Here is an 8,847-nt window from a genome sequence, read left to right as displayed (position 1 = left end):
TTTCTTTCCGGAATTTATTACATGTTTGAAAACTGCTTCCTAGAGACTTTAATTATTAAATTTTAATTCTCCTTTATTCCATTCGATGCCGTGATCTGTGTGTTAAGTGTTTCAGATTTTATAGGGCATGAATGAGTTGGAGTTGGGAAGGAAGCTAGCAAAAAATGGAAGAAACACAAGAATTTGAGGAGATAACCAGCAAGAAGTGACGCGGTCGCATGGCTCACGCGACCGCGCGAAGGAGAGCAAATCGCAGCGACGTGGCCGCATGGCTCACGCGGCCACGCGGATTGGAAAGCCCAAGCGACGCGGTAGCGTGGACGACGCGAATGCGTGGCGAGGAAAAGCGCAAGTGACGTGTCCGCATGGATGACGCGATCGCGTGACATGTGCGATCTGCATAATCTGCAGAATTCGCTGGGGGCAATTTTGGACCCTATTTCGACCCGGTTCTCAGCCCGGAACAGCAGACTAGAGTCAGAGAATATGCAGAAACAAAAAGACATTCATTCAGAAACAGTTTGAGATCTAGTTTTTACTCTCTTAGATTTTTCTCTCTAGGTTTTAGAATTTTTAATTTCCAATTGATCTTAGCATTGAAACATTGAGAAGAGTTATTTCCTCATCAAGACTTCGTCATTCTAGTTCGTTTTCTCAACTTGGTTTTATTCTTCCATGTTTTTTGTTTTGTTCAATTTTGTCATTCAGATACTTTTATGATTATTTAATGCAAGGATTATTTCTTTTTAATTCAATTTCGATTCCAATAATCATGTCTTCTTTTAATTCCCTTTCATGTGCTATGGATTTATTATTTACAATGCGTGAGTAGTTTCTTTACTTGATGGGGAGTTGATTAAAAGGAACTCTTGAGTTGGAAGGATTGAAGGAAAAATTTGTAATTGGGTTAAATGTTGGATTGCTATCCTGTCACCAACACCAATCCCTTTGAACTAAGTGGGTTGCAACTTGTGAACAGATCTGGCATTTCAACTTGTTTGACTTTCCCTTACCTAGTAAAGGATAACCAAACAGAACAACCATTAATTATAAATTAATCTTACAATCACTCCATCAATAGTAGAAATTCTAACCAATCAACTCCCAGTCAAGGCTTTTACTCATATTAATTAAATTTCCTCAATTTAAATTCCAATTTACTTAACTCAACTTCTTTGAACATCTGATTAATAAGATAGCACACTTTTCTGCAACTCGTTGGGAGACGACCTGGGACTTAAAACTCCCAGTAATTTTTTAATTCAAACTCTCTGTGACATACTTCTAAATTGATAGGCAGATTTTCGGTGAGTTAAGAACTATACTTGCAACGTAACTATTTTAATAATTTTTAATTCACCAGCTTCTGCGTCTCATCAATTTTTGGCGCCGTTGCCGGGGAGTTGCAATAGAGTGCTAATTTTATTAATTAGAATTTATTTATTTGCATTTTATTTTATTTTGCTGCTATGAGCTGCATGTTTCTTCCGTCAAATGACGCGTTCACTTCCTGATCCACGCTTGCTAATATTCGATCCTGAAATTGAAAGGACAATTTCACGAATAAGGCGAGAACAGCGTCGGTTAGCCCGCTCTGAGGGCAGATCTGAAAGTGAATCTGAGGAAGAAACCAGCCCCCGTTCTACTGATTCGGTTGTTTTACGTGCAGAAAACATGGCAGCTAGGAGAGTTACCATCCAGGAGGAAGGAGCCCCTGATTTTACAATGCAACCGTTTCAAGTGCATCATCCAGCGGTAGCTACAGATTTTGAAATAAAGACGGCACTGCTAAATTTGATGCCCAAGTTTCATGTTCTACCTGCTCAAGAGCCTATCAAGCACTTGAGAGATTTCCAGGCAGCCTGTTCTACTGTCAGGCGTGATGGCACTGATAAAACTTCAATTTTGCTGAAAGCTTTCCCGTTTTCTCTTGAGGGAAAGGCAAGGGAGTGGTACTACACTCAACCTCTGGCCAATGTATCCAACTGGGATACACTCAGAAAGGAGTTTCTGGAGAAATTCTTTCCATCAGAAGTCACTGATAAACTGAGGAAGGATATTTCCACAATTGTTCAGGATGACAATGAAACTCTCTTTGAATACTGGGAGCGCTTCAATAATCTTCTGGAAGCATGCCCCCATCACATGATTGACAAGATCGTGCTACTCAGCTATATTACACAGGGTATGAGGCCCCAAGATAAGACCACACTGGAAAGTGCCAGCAATGGGTCTATGAAGAAGTACAAGACCACTGATGAAGCTTGGCAATTGATCAGTGATTTAGCTGAATCTACTAGGAACCACAGACAGAAGCAAGGCCGTTCAAAAGCCGTTGCAGAAGTATCTTCTAGCAGAGAGACTGCTGCTCTAACTCAGAGTATATGTGAGATGACCAACTTGCTGAAGCAAATGCAGTTGAATCAACAAGCTCAGCAAGCTCAACCTCCTCCACCGCAGCAAAACCAACAACTAGTCCCACAAAGAATTTGTGGAATCTGTGCTGATTATAGCCATTACACTGATGAATGCCCGCAGCTCCAACAAGAAGACAACATGGTGGCATCCACCCACAACTTCTATGACCGCCCCAACCAAGGGTACAATCAAAGTAGAAATAATAACCATGGATGGCAGGACAATTCAAACCAGAATTAGAGGGACAACAATAACAGCGGAGGCAGAGATAATCAGGGAAATCAGAGGTGGAACAATAATAACAACAGGCAGCAAAATCAACCTTACAGAGCACCTCACCTGAGGCAGAACCAAGGACCATAGAACAATCAGCAGCAGACCTCTCAATTTACTCATTCTTCGTTATCTTCTAATGAAGATCTACTACAATCTTTTGAGAAAAGATAACAGACCATGGAAAACAACATCATGAATAGTATTAATGCCAGTCTGAATGGTCTCACCTCTACTCTGCAAGCTTTTTTGACACAGTTTGGATCAGCACAAAATTCCAGTAACCAACCTTCAAGCACCACTGGAATTCCCTCTCAACCATTACCCAATCCAAAGGGAGGCATTAATGCCATCACCCTGAGGTCCGGAACCACACTGCAGGAGAGGAATCAGGAGGAACCAAGCTCACCAGAATACGCCTCAGCTGAAGAGGTGGTAGAAATCGAAGATGTTGAAGAGGAAGAGGATATACAGGACATAGCTGAAGAAAAGATAACTCAACCACAGAAGGAAGCACCAAAAGGCGCAGACACCACAGAAAACACTACTCCTATTCCATTTCCACAACTTGCAAGGAAGCCCAGGAAGCAGCTGGAACCCGATCCTAAAATGGTAGAGATATTCAAAAAGGTTGAGGTAACTGTTCCCCTTTTTGATGTTATTCAGCAGGTACCTAAATATGCAAAGTTTCTAAAAGACTTATGTATCCATAAAGACAAAATTAATGAATTAGAAACTATTCCTTTAGGTAGTTCTATATTTGCTTTAATGGGAGGATTACCTGAAAAATGTAGTGATCCAGGTCCTTGCATAGTTAGTTGTACTATTGGTGGTGTAGTAATTTATGATTGCATGTGTGATTTAGGAGCATGTGTCAGTATAATGCCTTTGTCTATATATGATGTTTTGAGGCTCCCTCCCTTAAAAAGGTCGGCAGCTCGTTTTGTGTTAGCAGATAAAAGCATTATTACAGTGGCTGGAGTTGCTGAAGATGTTTTGGTGAACATTAAAGGGCTCACATTTCCCACTAATTTTTATATCTTGGAGATGCCCCACAATGATTCAGATAAGCCATCATCAATCCTACTTGGAAGACCATTGCTGAAGACATCAAAATTCAAATTGGATGCTTTTTCAAGAACATACTCCTTTGAAATAGATGGCCGCATAGTAATCTTCAATATGAATGGAGTCATTGACAACCCCCCAGAAGATCGTTTTATCTTCCAGTGTGATGTCATAGACGAAAGTGTGGCTGAATTTCAAAAGGAAGAGTTTGAAGAGAGGCACACTGGACAAGGTCCAAGTGTGGGGACCCTCTTAACTGACAATGGGGGCACTTCGCCATTTTCACAAGCCCCAGATAATCCAGAGCCCACCCATGATCAAAAGTTAGAATTGAAACCTCTCCCTTCACATCTCAAATATGCTTATCTTGAGGATGAGCAGAAGCTTCCGGTTATTATTGCAAGGGAACTGACTTCTCAACAAGAAGAGCAGTTACTTGATATACTGAGGAAGCATAAGAAGGCAATTGGGTGGAGTTTGGCAGACATAGTGGGAATCAACCCTCAAGTATGCAAGCATAGAATATTTTTAGAAGAGGGAGCAAGACCTGTCCGTCAACCACAAAGAAGATTGAATCCCACCATCTTGGAAGTTGTCAAAAAGGAAGTAACCAGACTATTGGAAGCAGGTATCATATATCCCATTTCAGACAGTGAATGGGTAAGCCCAGTACAAGTGGTGCCCAAGAAATCTGGAGTCACTACAGTGAAGAGTGAGCATGGAGAGCTCATAGCAACTAGAGTTCAGAATGCTTGGAGAGTCTGCATTGATTACAGGCGTCTCAACCAAGCTACCCGTAAGGATCACTACCCACTTCCATTCATTGATCAAATGCTGGATCGCCTGTCAGGTAAATCACATTATTGCTTTTTAGATGGTTACACAGGTTATTTCCAGATTCATATAGCTCCTGAGGATCAGGAAAAGACTACTTTTACATGTCCTTTTGGGACTTATGCTTATAAGAGAATGCCCTTTGGCTTGTGCAATGCACCAGCTACCTTCCAAAGGTGCATGATGAGTCCTTTCTCTGATCTTATTGAGGACTGTATGGAAGTTTTTATGGACGATTTTAGCGCTTATGATGATTCTTTTAGCCTTTGCTTAGAGGGATTATCTAGAGTATTAGATAGATGTGTTAATACAAACCTTGTATTGAATTTCGAAAAATGCCACTTTATGGTAAAACAAGGGATTGTATTAGGACATGTGGTATCTAATAATGGCATTTCTGTAGACCCAGCAAAGGTGAATGTTATTTCTAGTTTACCTTACCCCTCTTCTGTGAGGGAAGTCCGTTCGTTCCTTGGCCATGCAGGTTTCTACAGGAGATTTATTAAGGACTTTAGTAAAGTGGCACTTCCCTTATCCAGATTACTGCAGAAGGATATTGAGTTCGAGTATAGTGAGGATTGCAAACAAGCGTTTGATAAGCTGAAGACTGCTCTAACTCAAGCCCCAATTGTGAGAGGACCAGACTGGAGCCAGCCGTTTGAAATCATGTGCGATGCTTCCAACCATGCAGTAGGAGCAGCGCTGGCTCAGCGTGAAGGTAAGGATCCTTTTGTTATTGCCTATGCATCTAAGACTTTAGACACTGCCCAGTCCAATTATACTACTACTGAGAAAGAGCTTCTTGCTATTGTTTTTGCTCTGGATAAATTCTGAGCTTATTTACTTGGTACTAGAGTAGTAGTGTATTCAGACCATGCAGCTCTAAAGTATCTATTAGCTAAAAAGGAATCCAAACCAAGACTTATACGTTGGATACTACTGTTACAAGAATTTGATTTAGAAATAAAGGATAGGAGTGGTAATCAGAATTTAGTAGCAGACCACTTGAGTCGCCTTGAACATATTAAGGATGATTCTACTCCTATAGATGATAATTTTCCTTTTGACAACCTGCAAGCAGTATCCGAGGTAGTCCCTTGGTATGCACCTGTCGCTAATTATTTAGTTAGCCGCACATTTCCTCCACATTTTTCTAAACATCAAAGAGACAAGCTGAAAAGCGAGTCTAAATATTATATATGGGATGACCCATATTTATGGAGATGTGGCACTGACCAGATAATTAGACGTTGTGTGTCTCAATCAGAATTCCAGTTCATTTTAGAGGTCTGTCACTCATCTGAGAGTGGAGGACATTTTGGCCCTCAAAGAACAGCTAGAAAGATCTTAGACTGCGGATTCTGGTGGCCTACTCTTTTTAGAGACGCTGCTGAGTTTTGTAAATCTTGCCCCCCATGCCAGAAATTTGGTAAAATATCCAGGAGGGATGAGATGCCTCAACAATATATGCTCTTTTGTGAAATTTTTATTGTTTGGGGCATTGACTTCATGGGTCCATTTCCAAATTCTAATGGATATTTTTATATATTGTTAGCTGTGGATTATGTTTCCAAATGGGTGGAAGCAATTCCTACCCGCACTGATGATGCTAACACTGTTGTTTCCTTTGTGAGAAACCATATTATATGTCGCTTTGGATCACCACGAGCGATCGTGAGCGATCAAGGCACCCATTTTTGTAACAGGAGACTAACAGGATTGATGAAGAAGCATGGGATAATCCATAAAGTTGCAACAGCTTACCATCCCCAAACTAATGGGCAAGCCAAGGTGTCAAATAGAGAAATTAAGCGTATCTTACAAAAGATAGTAAAGCCTCATAGAAAAGACTGGAGCACCAGGCTACAAGATGCACTGTTGGCATACAGAATAGCATACAAGACACCCATTGGGATGAGCCCCTTCCGCTTGGTTTACGGAAAAGCTTGTCATCTCCCAGTTGAAATAGAACACAGAGCCTTCTGGGCAGTTAAGGAGTGCAAGATGGGAATTGAGAATGCTGGAGTTGAAAGAAAGTTGCAACTGCAGGAACTGGAGAACCTTCGCCTAGAAGCTTATGAGAATTCCAGAATTTACAAGGAAAAGATGAAAGCTGTGCATGATCAAAACATCAAGAAGAAAGAGTTCCAACATGGAGATTTTGTCCTCCTTTACAAATCTCGACTAAAGCTCATGCCCAGTAAGTTGAGATTAAAATGGGAAGGTCCATACAGAGTAGAGAAGGCTGAACCGTACGGAGTTTATCACCTAAGCCATCCTTCAAGCTCTGAACTTATTAAGGTTAATGGACAACGCCTGAAGCTGTACCATGGTGAGAAGGTGCAGAAAAATAAGGAGCTTGAGATCTTCCGCTTGGAAGATCCCCACATCGCAGCAGATTGAGCTAGTGGAGCGTCCAACTTACGGACGTTAAAGCAAAGTGCTTGGTGGGAGACAACCCACCGCAGTATGATCATTCTTTTCATCACTTTTAGGTTTTCTTCTTTAATAACTCTTCTCTTTATTAGTGCTTTCGTGCTCTTTCATTTACATGTCTTTATATTTCCTTAAAAAAAAAAGGGTTTTTCGCCACACGACACGATCGCATCAGCGATGCGTCCGTGTCGCAAGGGCGGTGGAGAAAAAAAATAAATGAACAAAGAGTCCGGCTGGAGCGTGGCTGGAGGCGTGCCAATGGCACAAATCGACCCACGCGATTGTGTCCCTGACGCATTCGCGTCGCATGGGAATCATGGCCTCCCACGCGACCGTGTGCCCCACGCGGCCGCGTGCCCTGAGTTTTCGACATAAAAGGGTGCACAGTAACATTCTGTGCGAGAGTGATGCTGGATTGGTGCTGGAAGCACAATCCTTGTCATGCGACCGCATCGCCGACGCGGCCGCGTCACCCATTTTATAACGCACACTCACACGATCGCGTGACCCACGCGATCGCGTCACCCAATTTGGCAATTAAATTATTTTGAACAGAGAGTTGTGCTGGTGCGAGGCCGCACTCGCGCCAGACGCATAACATGGGTCACACGACCGCGTGACCGACGCGATCGCATCACTACACTGGAAACGCGCCCACGCGAACGCGTGCCCCATGCGGCCGCGTCGCATGCGCCGCACAGCTCAACCTAAATTGCCAGATTATCTTATCTTTCTCTCTTCCAAATCCTAATTTTCCTTTTCTCTCCTTATTCCTTCTTTCCCCCTTCCCCTTTCTATCTCACCTTTCACTCTCTATCTCTCTCACCACCATTAACAAGGTTTTACTTTCTTCTTCCTTCTTCTCTTTCCCATCATTCTTATTATATTATATATATTATTATTTTTTTTCTTTTATTTTTCTTTTCATTTTTTTATATATATTTTTTTCTTCTTCTTTCCCTTTTTACATGGTGCTAGAAACTTTTTGGAGTCATCATCCCTCATTATATGCCTGTGGATTATTGCAAATTGTTTGATATTTATTTTTTTTCTCCTATTTAAGGGATTGCTTGCATATTCATCTTCATATTTTTTATACCCTATTCACCATGCATGCTATGTGTTTGTGAAAAAGCTCATATGGCATTATGCACTTCTCTATGCTATACTATTCAATGCTTGCTTTTCACAACTTTTCCTTACTATTATATTAATTGAATTTTATTGTCAATACAAACATTTTGGCTTGTTACAAAGTATTGCTTGGTCTATGCTACTCATGCCCTTTTCTGGCATGCCAATAAACGCCTTGCATCTAGTTGTCTTTGTATGCACCAGTTATTTTCCACTGTTGGCTTTTCATATGCACTCGAGAGCATGTGTTAATGTCATCTACATTTTGCTGTGCATCATTCACCCTATTTTCTATTTCCTTCCTTGCTGTATATCTCTTTAAATTTAATTTTCTTTCTCTTCCCTTCTTTCAGGATGGCCACCAAGAAAGGAAAGGAGAAAGCAACTTCCAAACCACCAGCAAGAAGAGGAACTAAAAGAGCATTAGTGGCAGAGCCTTCTTCAACTGCAGTCAAGCCCTCAACAAAACGAGTTAAGAGGATAATAAAGGTTGATGAAAAGGAGAAAGCCTTTCCAGCAAAGGACGCTGCGCGATTTTCCAATCGCTACTGTGAGCAGATGTTCCCTATCCTGGCAGAAAGGAACTATAACAATGAATACCTTCTTATCCTCCCGTCCAATATTGCCACCTTTGTTGAGCCGCAAATTGAGCGAAGACAATGGGTTTCCTACGAAAACAGCCAA

At 41.5% G+C, this 8,847-nt stretch overlaps 1 non-coding gene across 1 annotated transcript; it reads right to left on the bottom strand.

The window, feature by feature from the left end:
* Positions 1-2,043: 2,043 nt before the first annotated feature.
* On the bottom strand, positions 2,044-2,151 carry LOC112767562 (small nucleolar RNA R71). The gene has a single exon (XR_003185005.1). It is a non-coding gene; the product is annotated as a small nucleolar RNA R71 (small nucleolar RNA).
* Between the last annotated feature and the right edge of the window lie 6,696 nt (positions 2,152-8,847).

Source organism: Arachis hypogaea, chromosome 17, assembly GCF_003086295.3.
Source record: "Arachis hypogaea cultivar Tifrunner chromosome 17, arahy.Tifrunner.gnm2.J5K5, whole genome shotgun sequence".
In the NCBI taxonomy this organism is placed as follows: domain Eukaryota; kingdom Viridiplantae; phylum Streptophyta; class Magnoliopsida; order Fabales; family Fabaceae; genus Arachis; species Arachis hypogaea.
This window is presented reverse-complemented; position numbering and strand designations above follow the sequence as displayed.